Below are 26,177 nucleotides of genomic sequence, written 5' to 3' on the forward strand. Positions count from 1 at the left end.
CATCCTAGAGATGAAGAAAGGGAAGATCAGAAAGGTTAAAGAGCTTGCCCAAAACCATACACCTAATTAATAGCAAAATTGAGACTGGATCACAGGTTTGTCTGACACCAAGTTCATTCTCTTAAACCCTGAACTCTACTGCCTCACAATGTATTCCTACTGGGTCTGTAGGAATGGAGAAACAGGAAGACCACTCTATCTTGCCTCAAGATTCTGCCCAGAAGCCCTACTATTGCAAAGGTTAGCACTTGGTGGAGAGTAATACTGCTCAGCGTAAGTCTGAGATGACACTGAGCCACAAAGTGCTAATAGTCATCAACAAAACCTTCAAGAATCATAAAAGATCCTCCCTTTGGTGGTTTTCAACCGTGTGAATAACATGGGAGTAAAGATCGTTTATTTTCATCTCTCCCCCTTTATTCAGTAGAAACTCACTGTCTTCTGGTTACATTTAAAAGAAAATCTCAGGCTTTTATTGTTCTTTGTCATAGACCTGCGTGGGGTCCTCACAGATCCTGGTCTATGCCCATTTGATCCTCCCTGGATGTGCTCACTCACACATCCAGGTGCTGAACTTTGTTTTGTTGTAACACAAAACCACCACAGGAGGGAAGAGAAACCACTGAATGGACTGACCTGTGCTCAGAGTATGGATTTTGTTATAACAAGGTCAAAACACCGTGGTAGCTATTAGTCATTGACTAGTTCTTAGAATCCTGCCAAGACAGAAATGGCCAGGACAAGAGTTTCGCCTGCACTTTTTAAGTGCACAATAAAAAGGGGCAGTGGCAGGGTTGAAATAGTTATTAGAAATCTTGGGGTACCTTGACGTGAGGTAATGGCACAGCCTTGGAAAGGTGTACACTCACATAGCGGGGGTGTCTCCGTTATCAAACAGTGAGAAAGATGCTTAGATTGGTTTGAATAAAACTAATTTAAGAGTCCTCTATCTCAAAGCTGAAAAAATGGCTTTGGCTGAAATGATCATGCCTTTTTTTAAAAAATATATTTTATTGATTTTTTACAGAGAGGAAGGGAGAGATATAGAGAGCTAGAAATGTCGATGAGAGAAACATCGATCAGCTGCCTCTTGCACACCCCCTACTGGGGATGTGCCCACAATTTGGGTACATGCCCTTGACCAGAATCGAACCTGGGACCTTTCAGTCCACAGACTGACGCTCTACCACTGAGCCAAACCGGTTTCGGCTGATCATGCTTTTTAAAAGTTGATTACTTAGGTGTATTACATTGATTGCTTCTTTTAAAGATTAATGGAGGCATAACAACTTGCTTATAATCAAATCCACCCACTTTAAGCAAATACATAAGTCATGCACATACATAAGTCATGCAAACACCCCAATGTCTGTAGGATTTTACTCCTCTTTTATTCCTGATATAGATCATTTATATTTTCTCTTTTTTCTTAATCAGTCTGGCCAGGTGTTCCTTCCTCACTTTTAATGATCATTTCAAAGAACCAACTTGGGGCTTTATTTTCTCTATTGTTCATCTGTGTTCTAGTTCATTGACTTGTGTTGCTCATTATTTCCTAATTATTATTTACATTGGACTTAATATGCTCAATTTCTTTCTAGTTTCTTATGTGGAAAATTTAGATTTGGGGTGTGTGTGGAGTAACAGCTTTATTGAGACACTTCACATACTATTCAATTCACCAATTTAAAGTATACAATTTAATGGTTTTATTTATATTCACAGAGTTGTGTAACCAACATCAAATACATTTTAGCACATTTTCATCACCCTCCAAAAGAAATTCTATACCCTTTGTCAGTTACCCTATCCCTTGCTTGCCCGGTCCCCTAGCTCTAAACAGCCACTAATCTAACTTCTGTCTCCATAATTTGCCTAGTTTGAACATTCTTAGAAATCGAATCACACGCTGAGACCAGTTTGGCTCAGTGGATAGAGCATTGGCTTACGAACTGAAAGGTCCCGTGTTCGATTCTGGTCAAGGGCATGTACCTTGGTTACGGGCACATCCCCAGTAGGGGTGGTGAAAGAAACAGCTGATTGATGATTCTCTCTCATCGATGTTTCTAACTCTCTATCCCTCTCTCTTCCTCTCTGTAAAAAATTAATAAAATATATTTTAAAAAAAAAGAAATCAAATCACACAAATATGTGGTCTTTTGTGACTGACTTCTTTCACTTAGCATACTGTTTTCAAGGTTCATCCACATGTAGCATATATTAATACCATACTTTATTGCCAAATAATATTCAATTGTATGGGTATACCATATTTTATATATCCAGTCATTAATTGATGCATAGGTGCATAAATGATTGATTTTAAGTTTTGTTTTTTTTTCATTCCTAGTACAAACATTTATAGACTGACACTTTCCTTCAATTCCCTTTGATTACTCCTCAGAAACACTACACAGACTTTGGTATCTTATATTTTCATTATAATTCCATTAAAATATTTTCAAATTTCATTTGTGAAATAAATCATAGTTTTTTATATTGACTAATTTCTAAATGTTTGAGACTTTTATCATTATGCAGATTAAATGATATTTGTATTGTTGTTTCTTTTATTTTTTTTTAATGTTCTCTTTTGATCTATCTTCAAGTTCACTGTTTCTGTGCTGCCTCCAGAATGTTAAAAACATACAATAAACTTTTTATTTCAAATATTATATTTTTTAGCTCTAAAGTTTCCATTTGGTTCCAACCAAGCTGCTCTGCCATTATCAGAAGTCACAACATTTGCAGAGATCTTATGGGAAAGGGATCTAAGTATGACACCTCTTACCAATGTGGTTGTGGAATAGAATCAAGATCTACTAAGAAGATTATCAAAATTAGGGAAATGTAAATTTTCATGGCAAAAATCACATTCATCTCTCTGAGGTACATACATTAGTTTTTAAAAGGGAAAGAAAACTGAAAATGGAATAAGCAGTTAAACATTACATCAAATTTTAAAGTTGGTATTTTTCATAGAAGGCTTTAACATGGAAGGGAAAGCCTCAAATGTTAAACACAGTGGAATCAGTTGCTGTGCTAAATGGCTTCTAGTTTGATTCCCCTTCATTCAGATTATCTGCGGCTATAAGTGACAAACAACAAGCTCCCCTGAGGTTGTGACTAAAGCAGGTGCCCCATAGCTCCTGAGGCTGAGAGTGGTGAGGTACACCTGATCCCTAAGACCTAGGCTTCTAGCTGCTCAGGGCAGAGAGAGCTGCCGCACTTCAAGGATTGGCCTGTTCGATGAAATGAGGTCATGACAGAGTTTGTCCCCATAGAAAAAGTCAGGATCGATATTTAGCAAGCAAAGTTTGTAGTAAGTATCTCATCCAAACCAAAAAATGTTAACATCACATAATAAAAGCGAGTGTGACAAGCAGGTAACTGGTTCATGGATTAGTAAAATTAAGCCGGTTAAAAACTCCACTATTGTCATTGGTTGGTTGGGGGTATGGAAATGAAGCTCCTCTTGCATAGGTTGAAAGAAAGGTCTTGATATTTTGGAATGGAAATATTTCAAAAATCTTTCCTTCTCTAGGACTGTGTTAGAGCAACATGGGACTGTTGGGTTCAAAGGACCATAATTTCCACCCTAAAATAACTGATCATATGATTCTAATTTAGATTTCTTTTTAAAGCAAGTTCACATGATTCAATGAACCATCAAGATTCAGAGGCAGCCAAAGAGAGAACAACCTGATTCTCAGAGATCAACTGAGACCCTGGTGGAAAGACAGAAGGGATGGGAGTAAACTGAAAACATAAGATGGAAGCAAGAGTGAGTAGAGGGAGGCAAAATTAAAATTCACGGCCATTTTGAAGAGCTACCAACATTTAAAGCTCAAAGCATCATGCCATGCTATTTTGACTGGTCAGTGTACTGCTGGCATTTTACACAACTAAACATTTTAAGAACTATGGCAAAACACATAACATAAAATTTGTCATCTTAACTATTTTTTAAGCACACAGTTCAATGGCATCCATTGGTATTTTTGTTGTACAACCATTAGTACTTTTTAGAAATTATGTTTTCAACTGGTATGCCATAAGAATTTTTAGAACATGCAATACCTGACCATTTAGTCAGGGACCCTGCCCCTTTTCCCTTAGAATGTAAAAAAAAAAAAAAAAAAAAAGACAACAGCCAATACAACAACAGCCATCTTGGTGTGAATGCCCTGTCTTGAACCATAAATATATAGGTCATATAATACACTTGCATCTTATTGGTCATGTCACATAACAAGGTTGTGTCTGATTGGTTAATTCTTGGTAACAGAAATATATATAAGTATAGGTAAGTGATTTTTTTAAAAAGTCATCTTGGAGCAAAAAGGGTAGATAATTACTATTATTGTTTTGTTATTATACCTATTTTTTTTCTAATATATTATATTTTATTGATTTTAGAGAGGAAGGGAGGGGGAGAGAGAGGTAGAAACATCAATGATGAGAGAGAATCATTGATTGGCTGCCTCCTGCATCCCCCCTACTGGGAATCGAGCCCAAAACCCAGGCATGTGCCCTTGGCCAGAATGGAACCTGGGACCCTTCAGTCTGCAGGTCGATGCTCTATCCACTGAGTCAAACCAGCTAGGGCTATTATACCTATTCTTATTATACCTACTAGGAGCCCAGCATGCAAAATCATGTGGCCCTGCCCTTCCTTGACACCTGAGCTTCAGCATGCCTGGCTCAGCCCCTGACCCCTCTGGCCTTCTCTGGCCACTTCAAGCCCTGCCCTCAGTCCCTCCAGTCGCCTTGGGCTGGTCTCGCCTTCTCCAGACGCCTTCCCGCTTCTGCCTCATCTCCAGAGCAACACACGTAGGCAGCCTCTTGCGATTGTTCGTGATATTATGGAGTAAAGAACAATTTGCATATTTCTCTATTATTATAGAGGAGGATTTGGGGGCTCAGAGTGGCAAAGAAACATATTTTTGGTGTGCTGCAGAATTTTAGTAATTAGCTTATGTGTGACACGAGATGGGAAAGGTTGAAAATTGCTGCATTAGAAAACCATTACGTGGTCCTCTGGTAGCATCTCCTAATGCCTCCTCTCTAAGCTAATGGTTTTCCTTTGAGGAAAAGAGGCCCAGGGAGAAGACGCTGCTGGCTGACAGGTGAAAGTCACAGGAAGTTAGAATTTGGCTCCACATGAGAAAGAACTTTCTATTTTTGGGTCTGACCAGCAGCGAGGGAAACAGGAGGCCTGGGAGCTCCCTCCGAAGGTGGAGAACGGTCGTCCAGGGGCCCCAGGCCATCTGCTGGGCATGTTTTGGGAGAGATTCCAGGGCTGGGTGGGAGGGTGACCTCCAGGCTGCCCTCCAACCAGGAGATCCGATAGCTGGTCTGAAGGCTGTGCTCTCAGGTTTCAGATGAGCTTACTGGAGTTCAAGTTTCTAGATCTGGGCTTTACAGCAGTCACACTTAAAACCACTGTTGGTTGTTTTTATCCTTTCCTGGCAAGTTGGCTGCTGGTTTTGCCTAAACTATGAAGAAATCATTAAAAGTGGGATACCTGAGTCTCAGGCCCAGTCCGACAACCAAGAGATGTGAAGCAGGTGACCTTTGCAAGTTTTTTCTTTTTCTTTTTCTTTTTTTCCAAGCGAGTTTTCACTTAAATGAGCTCTGTTGCCTTTCAGGCTTACGCCATGCCAATCCACATCCACAGTGCTGTCAGAATAATCTTCTAAAATGTAAATCTGAGCATATTACTGTCTCCCACTTAAAAACAATCTTTCATGGTCCCCCTTTACTTGCAAAATAACGTTTGAATTTCTAACTAAGCATGGCTTCCCAGGCCACCCTGCTCAACCCTCAGTACCTGCCTCCGTCATTCCCTCTCTAACATGCTTGCCTTTAGCTGGTGAATGATTTCCATTCTCCAGTTCTTATTTGCCTCGCTAATTTTTACATATTCTTTAAAAAAAAAAATATATATATATATATATATATATATATATATATATATATATATATATATATTTTATTGATTTTTTAGAGAGGAAGAGAGAGGGATAGAGAGTTAGAAACATCGATGAGAGAGAATCATCTATCAGCTGCCTCTTGCACAGCCCCTACTGGGGTTGTGCCCGCAACCAAGGTCCATGCCCTTGACCGGAATCGAACCTGGGACCTTTCAGTCCGCAGGCTGATGCCCTATCCACTGAGCCAAACCGATTTTGGCTACATATTCTTTAAGATTCGTCTCAGGTATAGTATTTTACAAGAAAACGTCCCTGTGTTCCCTTACAGCTTCGTCAGGGCTCATTCAGCACCCTCATCATCTGCATGACCCCGAGCATAGCAGTAAAAGCACGTCTGGTGCACTGTCAGCTCTGTGAAGAGAAAGATAAAATTGAATCCCTGCTTCAGTCCATACATCATAGTAATTCCCCAGTTGGTCAAAAGATAGAAGAATTAAAAATAAACTTGGAGCAGTAAAGTCTTTCAATATATGACATAAAACATAAAAGCCCCCTTAGAAAGACTATTGAATATCGTTACATAAAAAATTAAATTCTCCATGTCAAAAACATCATTAACAGAATCTAACTACAAATAACAAACGGCAAAAACTTGAAACATATTTCACAGAGTCCCTACACATCAATAAAAAAATAAACACATAAAATGGGCAGAGCATACAAATAGTATACCTAAAAGACTTACATATGGCTTTTAAAAAATGAAAAGATAAATTTTATTATAAACGTTATTACTCGTAAGAGACATGCAATGGAATACCAGTTTTTTTTTCTCTCTCTTAGATTAGCAAAGATTAAAAATTTTGAGAACATTGTTGGTAAGATTATGTGGAAGCAAGCATTCCATTCATACACTATGGATGGAAGTGTATGAATTGGCATGATCTTTATGTTAACAATGACCAAAACTACAAATGCACATATACTTAATCCAGCAATTTTCTTGTTGGCACTTTATCCATATATTTGTACATGAACAAAATGACAAATTGAAGATGAAACTTTCCTTCTTCTATTCTCAGACAGAAAACAAAAAATAAGAAAGATCTGTTACTTGAACGTCTTCTAAAATTTTCCTGGTTTAGGGAATATATTCAAATATCCTACTTCTTCTTAGTTTAATTTTGGCAATTGTTTCTTAAAATACATATTAAGTTTTTAAAATTTAATGGCAACATTTATTTGTATTATTACATTCATGATTTTGTATTGTACATAGCTACTGTATTTAACTCCTCTTTCAAGTTAACATTGTTTATTTGAGCTTTTACATTTTTTTCAAAGTACAAGTCCTTGGTTTTATTGAATCTGTTGCTTGTTTTTTATTTCATCAACATTTGCTCGTATCTTACTTGCTGGTTTAATTTTACTTTCTTTGGACTTACTTTGTTATTTAATTTAATTTTTTTTTTTTTTAGCTACCCTGTTTCCCTGAAAATAAGACAGTGTCTTATATTAATTTTTGCTCCCAAAGATGCGCTAGGTCTTATTTTCAGGGGATGTCTTATTTTTCCATGAAGAAGAATATGGTACACATTTATTGTTAAATGAAAATAAAGGAAATTTATTACCTGTATATGGTACGGTAGTACGGTAGTTGTCAACACAAACCAGACAAACTGAATCCTACAGTCTCAAGAATTTACTCATTTATTCAATGACAATCATGTCATCATCTTCTGGAACATCATCATAACAATCCAATTCCTGAATTTCCTGGTGAATTTCTTATTATGACTCCATTTCTTTCAGAATCAGTGGACCAAATCTCTCATGTTTAGCCTAGGGGGGCCTTATTTTCAGGGGGATGCCTTATATTTCACTCAGAAGGAAACCTGTAAGTAGGTTTATTTTCGGAGGATGTCTTATTTTCGGGGAAACACGGTATTTGAATGTAAGAATTTGCGCATTTATTTAAATCCTTTCTTGCTTAAATAAGTTTATTAAAGGCTATGAATTTTCCTTTAAATATTACGTTAGTTGTTTTCCACAGGCTTTAATATGTAAGGCTTTTGTTTTCATTTTAAATATTTTATAATTTCTTCTGATTTTTCTCTTAGCTTCATGAGTTATTGAAGTGAATTTTCCCCAACTTTTTACTTTATAAAGTTTTAACTTATTATGAAAAATTTCAAATCTGTAGGAAAACTGAGATAGCTATACAATAAATAGAAAGAATAATAAAATGAACACCCCTATACCATATACTTAGATTTACATGTTAACCTTTCTCTATGTTTTTCCCTCCATTAATTGTTTGTGTTTTTTTAATAGGGTTTTTGTGTGTGTGTGTGTGTGTGTTTGTTTTTTTGTTTTGCACTTAAATGCAACTATAGACATCATGGTACTTCCCCCTTAATGAAATATTACCTATTACTATTATTGGTAGATTTTTCTTTTTATTGTTGTAAAGTATCACTCTGAAAACCTATTAAACTTTTTCTTTAAATTCTTTTTTTGTTTACTACTAATCTTGGTATATAGGTTTTCTTTTGATTAGCATTAATATGATCATCTTTTTTATTTTTACTCTTTGCAGGCGTCTTCAAACTACGGCCCGCGGGCCACATGCGGCCCACAGAGGAGTCTGATCCGGCCCGTCAGGTTTTTTGGGCAGTGAGCGCAGCCGAGGTGTTACAGTAGGAATTAGTAGTTCATATAGTCCGGCCCTCCAGCTCTCTGAGGAACCGTGATCTGGCCCCCACTTTAAAAAGTTTGAGGACGCCTGCTTTAGAGCATGTTCTTACAGCTATATTTACCTGTTTTGTTTTTTTGTTTGTTTGTTTTGTTTTTGGTTTGCTTGTTTGTTTGTTTGTTTGCTTGTTTTACACTAACAATGAAGTGAGAAAGAAAATTTAAAAACAATCCCATTGACCACAGCACCAAAAAGAATAAAATAGAAATCAGTTTTTTGTGTTTTTTTTTTTTACAAAAATTAGAAAGAAAAACAATTCTAAAATTTATATGGAATCACAATAGACCCCAAATAGCCAAATCAATCTTGAGAAAGAACAAAGCTGGAGGCATCATACTCCCTGATTTCAAACTATATTACAAAGCTACAGTAAATAAAACAATATCCTATAGGCATCAGGCAGATATATAAACCAATAGTACAGGATAGAGAGCCCCCAAATAAATCCATATGTGGTTGACTGATCTGCAATGGTGCCAATAATACATATTGTGAAAAGAATAGTCTCTTCAATAAATAGTGTTGGGAAAATTGTATACTCAAATGCAAAAGAATGAATTGGGCCTTTATCTTATACCACACACACACACACACACACACACACACACACCAACTAAAAATAGATTAAAGACTAAAAAGTAAGACCTAAAACTTCTAAGAAAAAAATAGGGGACAAGCTTCATGGCATTGGTCATGACAATGATTTTATAGATAAGACACCAAAATCACAGGCAAAATAATACTATATATATGTAAAACTACATCAAAGTAAAAACCAATGCACAGCAAAGAAAACAACAGACTAAAAACACAACCTATGAAATAGGAAAAAATTTGCAAATCATATATTAAATAAGGGGTTAATATTTTTTGAAGAAGGAATTCTTAAACTTTTCTCAGCTAAAAACAGATACAAAAACTGCAACAACAAAAAATTCTTATAACTTAGTAACAAAAATTCCCTTAATAACCCAATTTAAAAACAGACTACAAAGTTGAATAGACATTTCTCAAAAAACAAAAAACACAAAACAAAACACAAACTTACAAATGGCCCACTGGTATATGAAAATATGTTCCATGTCACTAATCATTAGAAAAATGCAAATCAAAACCACAAAAAATAAAGTGTTGGGAGGATATGGAGAAATCCTGACCTTGTATGCTACTGTTAACAATGGAAAATGGTGTAGCCCCTATGGAAAATAGTGTGAAGATATCTTAAAAAATTAAAATTAGAACTATCGATACTATATGATCCAGTCATCTCACTTCTGGATATTTATGCAAAAGATTTGAAATCAGGATCTCTCATGATCACTGCAGCTCCATTCACGATAGCCAAGAGGTGAAAACAACCTAAATGCACATTGATGGATGAATGGACAAAGAAAATGTAGCATAAACACACAATGGAATACTAATCAGCTTTTAAAAAGAAGGAAATTCTGCAATATGTCATGACATGGATGAATATTGAGGGCAATAAGCTAAGTGAAATAAGTCAATGTGAAAAATCCAAAAATTGTTTACCAGAAGCTGGGGGAGAAGAAGAGGGAGGAAATAGAGAGTTGCCAATCAATGAGCATCAAATTTCAGTTATTCAATATCATTAAGTTCTAGAGATCTGAATAACAACATACCTGCAGTTAACAATACTATATTGAATACTTAAACATTTAAGAGAGTACAACTCATGTGAACTGTTCTTACTACAATAACATAAAATACAATTAAAAATGCAATTTGTTCATGTCTCTATTTTAACTGTGGAATTAACTTACATTTATTGTTATTGCTGACATATTTGAAATAATTTCTATCATGTTATTTTGTATTTTCTGTTTGCTGTTTTTCTCTTTGCTTTTTTCTTCCTCCTTTTCAACCTTCTGTGGGGGATGACCAAGTTGAGGATCCTTTTTCCCTCCTGCTGGGTTGGAACCTATGGATTGCATTGTTGTTCCTTTGGAGATTACTGTGATTCTGTTACTGGTGCCAACCAACAATGCCATACGTGTATATTCAGGTGCTGCGATTCAAGGTCTCTAAATCACGGTCGCCAACTCCAAGTAAAGGAAGGCACAAAGGTCCCGCAGTACTTGGTAGATTTTGTTCCTCATGAAGTCACCATGTACTCTTTTGCATATTACTTTCTCAAAGTTAATCTTCTTTTGTTTTGTTTCGAGGAAACCATATTTTATATAGCTTTGAATTTATTTATAAGTTCTTTGTTCCCCTTGCTATATTTACAATTTGATGGGTTTTGACAAATGCATATATCTCTACCCAGATAATGAATATTTTCACCACCCAGGAAATCCAGTTGTGTCCCAAAAGCAAAATTATTTTTTTCAAAATAGATGAGTTTTGCTGCTATAAAACTTCATTTAAAAACAACTCACACAGTATGTACTCTCTTGTCTCTCGCTTCTTTGCTCAGCATAATGTCTGCAAAATTTATCCATGTTATTGTGTAACAGCAGAGTTTGGTTTTCGTTTCCTTCCCAAGTCGTATTCCATTGTATTGATGTACAAAATTTGTTCATCTATTCTCCTGCTGATGAGCATTTTATTTGTTTCCAAATTGAGGCTATTATGAATAAAATTGCTATGGACATTCTTGTATAAGCATTTTTTTGTGGACATGCTTCCATTCTCTTGCTTAATTACCTAGGCATAGAATTAACAGCTCATAGACAAGTGTCTGTTTAACTTTCTTAGAATAATAAAGAAGATATAACAGTTATAAATGTCTTCCTTATTATTTTGACATGTCCCTTTTTATTTCTATAATAGTAATACTCTTTATCTTAATGTCTATTTGTCTGATTTTAATTTATCCACTCCAACTTTCTTATGTCTTTATTCATCTTTTGTTACTTTCTATTTGAGTCTTTACATTTAATGTGTATCTCTTGCTAACAGAATATATGTAGGCTTTAATTTTATATTCTTATCCAATGGATGCCTTATTCTTCATAGAATCCTCTTCTGTGACTTGGCCCTGGCCAGGTAGATCTACTGTTTAGGGCATCAACCCAATAAACCAAGGTTGTGGGTTCGAACCTGGGTCAAGACCAATGAATGCATAAATAAGTGGAACAGCAAAACAATCTCTCTCTCTCTCTCTCTCTCTCTCTCTCATAATTTAAAATAATAATAAAAAAGGAATCATGTTCTGGGAATATCTTCAAGTCCGTTTGTGTGCTTGTCTTCCCTTATTCAATGGCAAATGTCATTGACCATTTTGTCTCTCTCAGTCTCTTAGAGCACAGCTCAATGAAGATCAATTTACAAGGCATCTATTGGCCATAAAAAGTAAAAAAAGACCTCAGTTAATTTGCACTGAATAGATTTGGACCTAACCTGGAAATAGAGTAACCCCGTTCTCCAAAAATTACCCCTCATACTCTGTTTTAAAACTTTGAAGATTTTCTCTGGCTCCCTTCTTCTGTCTGATAATATTGACTGAACCACAGGTTGGTCCCAAGAAAAGGATTGCTGTATTGTCGGATAAGACTGTGTTTAGCTTTGTAAGAAACTGCCACACTGTCTTCTGAAGTGGGTGCTGTCCTGTTTTGCATTCCCACTAACAATGAATGAGAGTTCCTGTTGCTTCACATCCTTGCCAACATGTACTATTGCCAGTGTTTTGGATTTTAGTCATTCTAATAAGTGTAGATGGTATCTCATTGTTGTTTTAATTTGCAGTTCCCTAATGACACATGTTGGGGAGCATCTTTTCATATGCTTATTTGCCATCTGTATATCTTTGGTGAAGTGTCTGTTCAGATATATTTTGTCCATTTTTAATTGGGTTGCTTGTTTTCTTATTGTTGAGTTTTGAGTTCTTTCTATATTTTGGATACAAGTCCCACAGGATATGTGTTTTGCAAAGATTTTTTCTCTAAGTCTTTGTCTTGTCTTTTCATTCTCCTAACAATGGATTGTGCTTTTGGTGTTGTATCAAAAGTCATTGACAAAACCACGCTTGCCTGGATTTTCTCTTTGATATCTTCTAGAATTTTTATTTTACATTTAGGGATATAATCCATTCTGAGTTAATTTTATAAAAGGTATAATGTCTGGGTCTAGATTTATTTATTTTTATCCTCACCTGAAGATATTTTTTCCATTGATTTTTTTTAGAGAGAGTGGAAGGAAGGGAGATAGTGAGGGAGAGAAAGAAACATTGATGAAAGAAAGACACATCAATTGGTTGCCTCCTGTTTGTGTCCCCACTGGGCCAGGGATGGAACCTGCAACCAAGATACTTGCCCTTGACTGGTAATTGAACCTGCAACCCTTTGATTCATGGGCCAATGTTCTAACCACTGAGCACCAGCCAGGGCTAGATTTAATTTTTTGCATGTGAATACATGCATTTATTGAAAATATTATCCTTTCTCCATTGAATTAGCTGTGTGCCTTTGTCAACAACCAGTTGACTATATTTGTGTGGGTGTATAGGAGTTCACTTTAGAGATGTACTATGGCTCCCGCAGCAAAGGCATCTGGGAAGGTGCACTCTCAGTAAGTGCAAAACTCTCTGTGATTCTGCAACCTCATGCTTGGCTGACTGCCTGGAAAGCTGAAGCCAGAATGCTGCCGAAAGGCAAACATCATGTCCTGGGAAGGGGTTTAGTGAATATATAAAATGTGATAATTACCTGATGTTTTCTTTTAATTTAGGAATGTATTGTTCATTCTGGTGACTACCCACTTTATGGCTTGCTAGTAATGCCCTATAAAAAGGGACTCTAGCCCTAACTGGTTTGGCTCAATGAATACAAAGGTCCCTGGTTTGATTCTGGTCAAGGGCATGTACCTTGGTTGCAGGCTTAATCACAGGCCTGGGTCGGGGCATATGTGGGAGGCAATCAATCCAGGTGTCTCTCTCACACGGATGTTTCTTTCTGCCTCTCCCCCTTCCTTTCCCTCTCTCTAAAAAATCAATGGAGAATATCCTCGGGTGAGGATTAACAACACAAAAAGGGACTCTCTTGGGAGGGGTGTGGCTTTTTCCTGGCCCTCCACACTGGGGCAGCTGCTTCTCCCATGTATGGAAGTTTCTCCTGTTAAAGCTCTTATTAATTTGAACAAGGCTACATGTCAGTTCTTCAGAATTGATCTTGATTTTAGACTTTTGGGGCTTTCCCTCAACAGTGGGTTTATTGCTGGGCTTTGTATTTTGTTCCTGACCTATTTATCTATTGTTTAACCAATACTATTGTCCTGATTATTGTAATTTTGTATTAAGTCTTCAAGTGGGGTTCAGTAAGTCTTCTAACTCTTCTTCTTTAGTGTTGTGTTGGCTATTGTGTGTCTGTTGCCATTCCATATGAACGTTAGAATCAGTTTCAGTTTATTTATATCTAAAAAAATAATTACTGAAAAAAGTAAATAAAATAAAAAATACTGACATTTTGAATGGGTTTGTGTTGAATTTATATGTATAATTGTAAAGAACATACATATTAACAGTGTGAAGTCTTCCTATTAATAAATATGGAGTACATCTTCATTTATTTTTATTTTTTATTATATTTTATTGATTTTTTACAGAGAGGAAGGGAGAGAGATAGAGAGTTAGAAACTTCGATGAGAGAGAGTCATCGACCAGCTGCCTTCTGCACACCCCCTACTGAGGATATGCTTGCAACCAAGGTTCATGCCCTTGACCGGAATCGAACCTGGGACCCTTCAGTCCGCAGGCTGGCACTCTATCCACTGAGCCAAACCGGTTTTGGCCATCTTCATTTATTTAGCTTTGCTTTCTTTCATCAGGGTTTTGTAGTTTTCCTTGCGCAGGTCTTATACATATTTTGATAGATTGATACCTAAGTATTTAAAATTTTATGTTAATGTAAATGGTGGTAGTTTTCTAATTTCAAATTCCAAATTTTCATTTTTATTATATAAGAAATTGACTTGTGAATCAATTCAGGTAGTATCCTGCAACCTTGCTATAATTGCTTATCAGTTTCAAGGCTTTTATTAATCCACTAGAAGCCCATTGCAGGAAAGTTCCTGCAAGAATAGGGCTTCTTGTGGCCTTCTCCACCACCCGCCTGCTTCCCTCCCTTCTCCACAGCCCCTCCTGCTTCTCTGCAGCCCAGCTTTCTTCTTCACAGCTTTGCTCTCTTCTGCAGTGCTTGGCTTCCTCCTATGCTGTCTTCAGTCTTTGCTCTGCACCTGGATATGCAAATTAACGACCATATTGGTTGTATTAATTTGCATACTCTCTTCTGATTGGCTTGTGGGTGTGGCTTGTGTACATAGTGGAGATATGGTCAATATGCATATTTCTCTTTTATTGGATAAGATTCTGGGAATTTTTTTGCATAGACAATCATGTCATCTATAAATAAAGATAGTTTTATTTCTTTTTTCCTAAATATGTATGCCTTTTATTTACTTGTCTTGTCTTATTACATTAACTAGTACTTCCAGGATAAAATGAAGATATTCCATATACATATCTCTACTTCTCACTTCTCTTGAAAAAAATAGAGAACTGGGCAAGCAGCCTGTCTTGGCAGGCTTTGTCTGGAGTTAATGATGGTGCTTCTTCAGATAGAGCACGTGCTTCTAGTTTCCTACAGCTCTTACCATTTCCTGGAAAACAACACTCTGTTTTTTTGTGAAAAATGGCAATTAAGAGAGGGTCAAAACTTCTATTTAAATAAAAAACATGGTCAAGGGATACCAAGATATTTGTGTGTGTGTGTGTGCGCGCACACACACACACACACACACACACACACAAAACCACCGAGAAAAATCTCTACAGATTTGGAAAAAAGCCAGAGCCTCTTTAAATAGCTCTACATTTATGTATTTGGGAATTTTAAGATTTCCAAACATCTCCTTGTGAAATATTTGTCTACTAACAGGCAGTTCCCCTCACACCACCTCACTCACAGCTGCCCCATCCTTCTCCTTACGTCTTAACATTCAGCTTTTATGCCCTCCCGCCTCGATCTCCAAAGCCAGTTATCACCCTTGAGCATGATCGATTCCCTTCTCCTTCCCTGTATCATTGACATTTTACGTTGCTTTTCCTGTGTTTGCCATTATTCTTTTAGGGAACATATCAGTGTATAGGATATAGGAATCCAGCAACGTGGACCCATGTTATTAGTGCTCTCAGTTCACAGTGATTGCCCTAGATACTTTTTATATGCTTTGGTTCAGCTGTTTTGTGGGTCAAAAGTTATAGTAGCCTAACTTAAGATGTTATCACCACGATCACACCATTTTTATGAACGTGTGTTGGAATTCCAAATAAAAACTTTAAGACAGAAAACAATGTGTCACTAAGCTGAGGTCACCTGCAGCCCAGTAAGGGCAGGAAGACCATTCTGACAGACCCTAGCTGCTTCAGTGTTTTGTGTCAAGTAGGCCAAAGCTGGAATTTGCGTGTAGAGCTACATATGTCACTGTGTGTGAGTGTTTGTGCTCGCACACACATGGTGAGGTGGTGGGGAAGGAGGGAAGAAAGGATCATTATAGTTCACCCAGCGTCCAGATTCAAGCATTTGACTTTTCATAACTTTGGACCTTGTGACTTTAGGTGTTGCATTTCCTTTCTCTTTAGTTATTGGGTGTCACAGGCTGTAGATAGGCAACCAGCTAAAGAATAGCCTTTGAATTTCAAAAGAAGTTTACTTAGTTCATAGGGCAACAAATCCAAGCATGGGCAGACTTCTTGAATCTCTAAGCCAATTAGGGAGCTTTATTAATTTTTAAAATATCTTTTTTTTGTTTATTTCAGGGAGGAAGGAAAAGGGAGAGAGAGATAGAAACATAAATGATGATCAATATCCGCTGCCTCCTGCATGACCTACGCTAGGGACTGAGCTAGCAACCTGGGCAAGTTCCCTGACCAGGAATCAAACCATGACCTCCTGGGTCATAGTTCGTCACTCAACCACTTAGCCATGCCAGCAGGCAATATAGGGAGCTTTAAAAAAACCTACCAATGTCTGGCCCTACCTCAAACTAGTTGAATCAGATTCCCTAGGGTGAGGCCCAGGAAATCAATGTGCATGGGTATGTGTACACACTTGCACACAATCCCCCAGGTGATTCTCATGTGCAGATGGGGTTGAAAAGCACTGTTCTAAGGGTGTGACAGTCATGAGTGTACTTCTTCGAATGCGATGCTAAGACCTAATAGGAGCAAGGATCCTGTGCCAGTTCTACAGAGGAGGCTGTTTATGGACACTTTTTGGTGACATAACAGACACCTGATACTTTAGAAGGGAACTGGATCTCTTTTTAATAAACAATGTTCTCTTTTTCAAGGGAAGAGGAGGAGGTAGAATTAAAATCTAGTAAGATAACTGAAGCAAATAACTCCAGGCACAAATAACAAAAAGTTCTTCCGCATATTTATTACATAAAGGCAACTGCTGCTTTATAGAAGAAACATCATTTGTACTGAATCTTGCTTTTATAAAGAATTATCTATAAAATTTTAAATTGACTTGTAGTTGCTGAGACACTTAAAAAAATCCAAGGATATATTTAGAGAGAGGAAGGGAGAGAGGGAGAGTGGAGAGAGAGAGTGATGTGAGAGAGAAACTTATATCAGTTGCCTCCCGTATGCACCCTGATGGGGGACTTAACCCACAACCCGGGACTATGCCCTCACTGGAAATTAAACCCACAACTTTTTGGTATATGGGATGACACTCCAACCAACTGAGCCACCTGGCCAGGGCTTAATTTCTTCTTTTTAAGAGAACACCTACTTTCTGTCTCTGTCTCCCTCCTCCCCCACCCCCTCACACACACACACACACACACACACACACACACACACACACACACCTCCAACATGCTTTTCTTTTATTCGTTTTGCTACAAGTTGAGGGCAGGAGGAGAGGAATATCTTTAGTGTTTACTTTAAAGGTAACATGGTAAAATCTCACCAAAACAGGAAGTTGAGTAAGAGGTTAGCAGGGAAGGAATACAAACATTGGTATCTGGCATACCTGTGAATCAAGCCACCAGGAAAGTGTAATTTGTGGAATAAACCAGGAACCAACACCGAAGGTCTTAAGCAATCAAAACTAGAGGCGGTAACAGTTACTGTTCCAAGGTGAATCAGTGAGGAAAACTGATCTGTTTTAGAAGCTAAGCTGGTGTTCTTGTGGGGCTGGAGAATGTGCTCCACAGCTATGAGGCTGAGATAGCTGGTCGGGTGTGCTGATGACTATTTTACCTGAATCCACAGGTAGGGGCCTTGGAGTTCCTGGCTCTGCAGTAAGGAGAAGGCCGAGGCAGGGGAATAAATGGGAAAAGGTGAGGAGTAGAACACAGTAGGAGTGAGGACGGAGGTGTGAAGAAGGCACACATTTAAATGCCCATACTCCTCTGATCCCGCTATATAAATCACTTATACTCATCCAATCCCAATTATAATTCACTATTCTGGCTGCACACTGACTCATCTCAGAGCTAGGAGAAACCTGCATGGACTGCAGATGTTTGGCTCTCGAGCTCGGAACGGAAGAGTGTGCTGTCATCACTCGCTGGTCACCGAAGAGGACCGGGAACAGAGTGCGGCTGCCCTGCATGGTCCGCTGGAGTCACCGTCACTCCAGGAAAACGACTCAAGATGCATGCACGCCGCTGCTGTCATCGCAGCAGAAGACAAATGGCCTTCCAGGGTGTCATTACCACAGCTTCTGTCAGACTTGTCGGGCGTCTGGCTGCACTGACAGGCCAGGAAGAACTCATTTGGCACAGGGAGACAGTTTCGGGGGGCGGGCATAATGCATTTACATGGTAAGAAGATCACAAAGCCATTCCAAATGCACTTCTCACAGGTTTCTTCCAAAGGTTGAGTTTCAGTAGATAGCCAATTTTTGTTGGCATGCCATGATCTCAGGCTGAGAGGTGCGGGAAGGCCCTGGTCCCTATCACATGGCCTAGTGTGCAACACCTGCTACTTATATACAGAAAATTCAACTTTTCTTTTTCCCAAAACTTAACTTCAGAATTCTGAAAATAAAAATACTATCCTTTATATCCATGCACCTGGTAGTAAATATCAGGCACATGCACTGTGCTGTTATTCTCCTTTATAATACAGCTCCCCACCCTTCCATCCTCTACCCTTCTTTGTCTCTTTGGCTTCTTATTGGGTTTGGCCACGGTGGGGGGATAGGAACAAATCAGAGGGTAGGAGGAAAGAAAAATGGAGGCATTTGTTTTCTGCGCCACCCTGTCCATAGCCTCTAGGCCCTGTGCTGTGTAGACTACAGAATGCTCCGCTCATTGCCATGGCATGCTTCCCAGCTCAGCCTCCCAAGAAAGAACTCGCATGCACAAGGAGTTGAGGTGATTACTAGTAAGAAGGGTCTAGGGAAATGAAGTAACTGCCCACTGCCTCTCAACCAGAAAATGGATTTAAAAAAATAAAAGCGATCTGTGTGATTCTGAACACCAAGCTGTTTCTACCAAATTACAACATCTCATTATTGCCATGTTGGATATATCTCAATTTCATGGCAAAATAAATTTGCTCAAACCTGAATAACACTATAGAGTAGACCACATGAAACTAAGAGACATATTAGAACATATACTCAACAACTGAGTACATGTCCTTCTGAAGAGCACATGGAACATATTCTAGTATAGATCACATGTTGGGCCACCAAGCAAGCCTTAGCAAATTTAAGATTAAAATTATATCTAGTGTTGTTTTTTCCAATCACAATGGTATGCACTAAAACTCAACAACAGGAGGAAAACTGAAAAATTTATGAACAGCTAGAAATTAAACAACATATTCCTAAACACCCAATGGGTGAATAAGGATATTTAAAGGAAAACCATAAAGTATCTAATGACAAAAATGAAAACACAATATACCAAAATTTATGGCATGTAGCAAAAGAAGTTCTAAGAGGGAAGGTTATAGCAATAATTGCTTATATTAAAGAAAGAAAGATCTCAAATAAACAACATAACTTTGCATATCAAGGATTTAGAAAAAGAAGAACAAACTAAGTTCAAAATTAGCAAAAGGAAGAAAATGCTAAAGATTAAAACAGACATAAAAGAGACTAGAAACACAATAGAAAAAGCCAGTGAAATTAAGAGTTGCTTCTTGGAAAAGATAAATAAAGTTGACAAAACTTTAGACTAACTAAGAAAAAAAAAGAGGACTCAAACAAAATTATAAGTAAAAGAGAGACATTACAACTGATACCCCTAGGAACAATTATATACCAAAACACTGGATAACCTAAAGAAAATTGATAAATTCCTAGAAACATACAACCTACTAAGCTTGACTCATGAAGAGATAGACCAATAATGACTAAGGAACTAAAGCGGTAATCAAAACCTCTCAACAAAGAAAACCCCAGAACCATATGGTTTCATTGGTGAATTCTATCAAGTATTTAAAGAAGGAATACCAATCCATCTCATATTATTCCAAGTGTTAATGAGCACTCCCATCCTCATTTTATGAGGCAGCATTATCATGATACTAAAGGAGGTGAAATATCTGCACACTGAAAACTAAGACATTGATGAAAAAATTGAAGAAAACACATATATTAATTCTTCCTCAAATACAAGATATTAATATTGTTAAAATGTCCATACTACCCAAAGTCATCTATAGAAGCACTTCAACCCCTATCAAAATGCCAACAGCATTTTTTTTCACAGAAATGGGAAAAACTATCTTAAAATTTTTATGAAACCATAAGCAATCCTGAATAGTCAAAGTATTCTTTTTAAAAAAATATATTTTATTGATTCTTTACAGAGAGGAAGGGAGAGGGATAGAGAGCTAGAAACATCGATGAGAGAAACATCGACCAGCTGCCTCCTGCACACCCTCTACTGGGGATGTGCCCGCAACCAATGTACATGCCCTTGACCGGAATCAAACCTGGGACCTTTCAATCCGCAGGCAGACGCTCTATCCACTGAGCCAAACCGGTTTCAGCTCAAAGCATTCTTAAGAAGAACCAAGCTGAAGGCATTATAGTTCATGATTTTAAATTGTACTACAAAGTTATTCTACAAAGTTATATTAATTAAAACTATCTGGTGCTGGCACAAAAACAAATTTAGACCAATGAAATAGAATCAAGAGTCCAGAAATTAACCCATGCATATACAGCCAACAAATATTTCACAAAGAATACTCAGTGGAGAAAAAGATAATCTTTTCAATAAACAGTGCTGGGAAAACTGGATATTTAAATGCAAAAGAATAAAATTGGACCCTTATCTTATACCACTAGTAAAAAGTAACTCAAATTATCAAAGAGTTTAATGTAAGACCCGAACCTTAAAACTCCTAGAAGAAGACATAGGGAAAAACTCTTGGACATTGCTCTTGGTAATGATTTTTTAAAATATGACACCAAAAGTACAAGCAACAGCCAAAACCGGTTTGGCTCAATGGATAGAGCGTCGGTCTGCGGACTGAAAGGTCCCAGGTTTGATTCCAGTCAAAGGCATGTACATTGGTTGTGGGCACATCCCCAGTAGGGAGTGTGCGAGAGGCAGCTGATCGATGTTTCTTTCTCATCCTTCTCTCTTCCTTTCTGTAAAAAATCAATAAAATATATATATTTTTTAAAAGTACAAGCAACAAAAGCAAAAATAAATAAGTAGGACTATATCAAACTAAAAGGCTTCTACACAGCAAAGGAAAGTATGAGCAAAATGAAGAAGCAACTTATGGACTAGGAGAAAACATTTAAAAACCACAAAGCACATAAGGGGTTAATGCCCAACATATATAAGGAACTCATACAACTCAATAGCAAAACAACCAATAATTTGATTAAAAAACTGGCAGAGAAACTGAATAGACATTTTTCCAAAGACCTATAAATGGCCAACAAGTATATAAAAAGATACTCAGCATAACTTATCATCAGAGAAATGCAAATGAAAACCACAGTAAGATATTATCTCATACCTGTCAGAATGGCTGTTGTAAAGAAGACAGGAGATAACAAGTTTTAACAAGGATGTGGAGAAAAGGGAACCCTTGTACCCTGCTGATAGGAATGTAAATTGGTACAATCATTATGGAAAACAGTATGGCGGTTTCTCAAAAAAATTAAAAATAGGAGCTGCGATATAATCCTGCAGTCCCATTTCCAAGTACTGATATATATATCTGAAGTAAATAAAATTACTATCTCAAACGATATCTGCACTTCCATGTTCATTATAGTATTCTTTACAACAACCAAGATATGGAAACAACCTACGTGGCCATCAAAGAGTGAATGGATCAATAGAATGTTACCCTCACACAACCGTAAAAAAGGAGGAAAGATGAACCCTGAGGCATTATGCTGGGCGAAATGAATCAGACAAAGACAAATACTGTGTGAATCCACTTAACTGAGGAATCTAAAACCGGCCAAACTCATAGAAACAGAGAGTACTATGCTGGTTGCCAAGGAGTGGGGGTAGGGAAAAGGGAAGATGTTGGTCAATATAGACAAACTGCCAGTTATCTGCTGAGTTCTGTGGCTCTCACGCACAGCATGGTGACTGTAGTTAATACTGTGTTGTATACTTGAAATCTGCTCAGAGATCTTAGATGTTCTCAACACACACACACCAGTTCATTTGAGGTGATGATATGCTCACTCAACTATTGTGGTGATCGTTTTGCAATATACTGTGTATGTGCACCAAATCATTGCATTGCAATGTTATATGTCAAGTATATCTCAATAAACTTGGAAAGAAAATATTTGCCTTGCATTGAGCCTTAACTAAGATGATTTAAAATGTTAAAAGTGGTATAACAGACAAGAGCAATGTTGTGGTAAAAAGGGCTTGGTCAGCGGGTGAGGTGTGAGCGCTGTCTCTTCCTATCTGAGAAGCCCTGATATGTCACCTGGGAGTCCACAGAGGGGCGTGGCAGGCCTGGCTGGGAGCCCCACCCTGTAGTCCATTGGCCATTTGGACTCTTAATCCATCTCCTTCACAGACTGAATCCCAGGCCCATTCACCCTGCCTGAACGGCCATGATGGTCAAGGAAAGACCCCGCAGAATGACTATCAATCTCAGCCAGTCTGTTTGTCTAGGGCTCACCTTGCCAAAAGATAGCTCTGGGCAATGGTGTGGCAGTGCAATGCAATTGTTGCTGAAAAAAATGTGAGGGAGAGTTGCAAGAGGCACTTCTGGGAACGGAGTCCTTGCTCTCAGGAAGTTGTACCCGGGAGGAGCAACTTTTTTTTTCTGTCTTGAATGTCATTGCCTGCAAGGAGGCCTAAAGCTGCAGAAGCCGTGAGGAGGGCCCTCCTAAGGGGCCGGTGTGAGGCTGAGCAGGGGAAATGGAAAGACCTGGGTCCTTGCCATAGGTCTGGGGCCCCGACTGGAAGAACCTGGCACTGCCCAATCTCGCCTACCTTCTTTTTTTATTATTATTATTATTATTTTTATTTTTTTAAATACATTTTATTGATTTTTTACAGAGAGGAAGAGAGAGGGATAGAGAGTTAGAAACATCAATGAGAGAGATATATCAATCAGCTGCCTCCTACACACTCCCCACTGGGGATGTGCCTGCAACCACGGTACATGCCCTTGTCCAGAATCGAACCCGGGACCCCTCTATCCACTGAGCCAAACCGGTCAGGGCCTACCTTCTTATTATAACACATATTCCGTAGAGTGCAGACTCCATCTGCTGAATCTTGCTTCTTGAGGGACAGGTATGTATAGATTGTGGTTCTAGCATAAGGTGACCAGACATCCCGCTTTTGGTGGGACAGTCCCGGTTTTTAACAATTTGTCCCGCGTCCCGCGGCATTTTAAAAAAGTCCCGAAACGCCGCGGGACACTGGACAAATTGTTAAAAACCGGGACTGTCCTGCCAAAAGCGGGATGTCTGGTCACCTTATTCTAGCATTAACTTCTAATATCTAAGGACATTTTCCAAAGGAAATCATTCTGTCCTGCTTCCCTGTGGATCCTCTTATTCCACTGTCTTTGTCAAACCTCTAAGCAGTTCTTTTCAAAGGTCGCCCTCATTACAGGAGGTCAGGCATCATATAAAAGAACTCCAGAATTGTAGGACTCACATCTTTGTTCTGAATCGGCGGCCTTGACCCTCCCGTGCCCTCTGTCCTCCCAGCTTTTGACTTTTTTTTCTACCCGCCAGTATTCAACGCCCCTCTTCCTCAGGCCTGACCTTAGGGACTGCCTTGTCCATGAGAGTTTAGGATAGATCCTCCCTTCCCCCAACTGATGGATGGAGAATGACGTAAACTCCACCTGCAGTCCGAACATTCCTGAGCACCTAACCAGGCACCTTAAATGGACTGTACATTGAATCACCAATCAGTACCTGCCAAATACCCTAAGCCCCCGATTCCTAAGTCCCTAATCATGTGCCTTATATGAAACCACCATTCAGTGTGTGCCAAGTACCCTAAGCCCCATCCCTTCCCTTTCCTCCCCTCAGTAGGCGCCTTCACCCCTGCACATGTGCTCTCTTCCTTTGCAAGGCAGCCCGGCAGGGGTCCTTCTCCTTTAATAAAGCCTGTGTCCTGTCTCATCTTTCAGTTTAGAGTTCCCGCTGGTTAAGCGTCGGGGTCTCCCCGCATCCACACGGGCCCAGCAGGACCTGGGGAAGGTCCCTGCCATTGCCCCTCCCGTCTCCTACCTGGCTGGGGCCATCTCAGAAGTTCTGCTTCTTGTCCTTTTCCGTTTGAGGTTCTCTTCTGGGGCTCCTGCGGCCGTGTCTGCTCACTCCGACCAGATGTGTTTATGCAGAGGGTGCAACTCCTCAGTCTCTCATCTGGACTGGCTCAGAGTTCTGCCGTGAGGTCCCGGGGAGCTTCCACTCCGTGTCCACGGAGGACTGCTTCTGTTCGGTGCGCACCCGTGGGAACGCTGTGGCTCACCAACGTCCTCCCGCAGGCAGGAATGGAAAGCTCGGTGCCTCCTCCTGGTGCGGTGGCTGTTGTAGGTGGAAGGGGAAGCACGTTCAGGCTGGACACGCTCCTCACCCCCGGGTGTAGCAATCAGGGCCTTTTCTGTCTCCTGTTTCAGGCCCACAGTCTGAAGGCGACGTTAGGAGCTGAGAGGTATGCGAAGACGTACAAAAAGGCTGTCTGCGCTTGTTTTCGTAGGAGTGCCTGCCTGCCTGCCTCGCAAGTTCAATCCGGATCTTAAATTCCATGCTGCCAAATAAGATAGTAAAAATGCAACTTTTGGATTGCTAACAGATTCTTGGAATGAAGCGCAAGCCGCCCCCAGTGTGCCGCATTGAATAACAATGCAGAGAACAATGGATAGAGCATGTGCAACGCATTGTCTTTGCTTTTTAAACTCTCATTTTAAGTCCCTTAATTGAATCGGGCCTGAACTTCCTGTGGCATCAACCCAAGTGGAATTACACCGATGCTAGAAATGTAAATGTATCCCAGATACTGCTAAATGATGCGTGCGCAGGAATGTGAGCCTCAAGTCTCGCATGCTCACGCTGCGGTGATAAAGCAGAACCCGGACATCAGGCATTGGAGACCAACATTTATGGGAATACTTTTAATTCCATGCTCTCTTAGGATGGTGAAACTGGTTTTGACCTTGGAATCCTAGAAGGTCAGACCTGGGGCAACCTCTAAGAGATCCGAGGTTCATTCTCCAGCTGGTGAGACGGGTGCCTGGCGGGAGGAAGGAGACACACTCAAGGGCACTCGATGAGCCACTTGAGCCAGGCCGGGTCCGTTCAGCGCGGCTGTCCAAAGCTTCCACCTCATGTCTGGGCATGGTGATCGGAGTCAAGTGAAACAGCCACTGTTTCACTTCCCTCTTCAGTCTGAATAGATGCCTTGAGAAATAGGAAACTTTGTGGTTAGTAGCACATGCCTAAGAAACTGGGGGGAAAAAGGTGGGGGGGACTACATCTCTGGCTCCGAAGTGTTGGGGCCCTACTCCCCAAGCAGAGGGCCAATGAGCTCTGCTCCTCAAGCTTCATCCCTGTGCCTCTCGCTCCGCCTCAGTCACTCATCTATTATTCAATCATAGCACAGCCAGGGATAGCCACAGCCTGGCAGCATTGGAGGTCATCTGTCTCCCTGTTTAATGGCAAATTAGGGGGTATCGTTTGTACCAAACACTTCTTTTCCTTCCTTTTGCTTTGCTCTTTCTATCTTTCTTCTTTTTCTCCTTTCTTTCTTTCTTTCTTTCTTTCTTTCTTTCTTTCTTTCTTTCTTCTTTCTTTCTTTCTTTCTTTCTTTCTTCTTCTTCTTCCTTCCTTCCTTCCTTCCTTCCTTCCTTCCTTCTTCTTCCTTCCTTCCTTCCTTCTTTTTTTTCTTCCTCTCTCTCTCTCTCTCTCTCTCTCTCTCTCTCTCTCTCTCTCTCTCTCTCTCTCTTTCTCTCTCTCTCTCTCTCTCTCTCTCTTTCTTTTTAAGGTTGGAGTCAGTAACCGAGGAGGAAAATTGTACAGTGCAGTGCAGCCATC

At 39.3% G+C, this 26,177-nt stretch overlaps 1 protein-coding gene across 3 annotated transcripts in view; it reads right to left on the reverse strand.

Annotated features, from left to right (window-relative positions):
- Positions 1 to 24,832, reverse strand: part of SIPA1L1 (signal induced proliferation associated 1 like 1) — a 385,638-nt gene extending 360,806 nt beyond the window's left edge. For all 3 annotated transcript variants that reach the window (XM_045579110.1, XM_045579114.1, XM_045579079.1), the window contains exon 1: positions 24,375 to 24,832. The gene's annotated coding sequence lies outside the window, so the exon portion shown is untranslated. The remainder of the gene's footprint in view (positions 1 to 24,374) is intronic.
- Positions 24,833 to 26,177: the final 1,345 nt, after the last annotated feature.

This window comes from Pipistrellus kuhlii, unplaced genomic scaffold (genome assembly GCF_014108245.1).
Source record: "Pipistrellus kuhlii isolate mPipKuh1 unplaced genomic scaffold, mPipKuh1.p scaffold_m20_p_1, whole genome shotgun sequence".
Lineage (NCBI taxonomy): Eukaryota > Metazoa > Chordata > Mammalia > Chiroptera > Vespertilionidae > Pipistrellus > Pipistrellus kuhlii.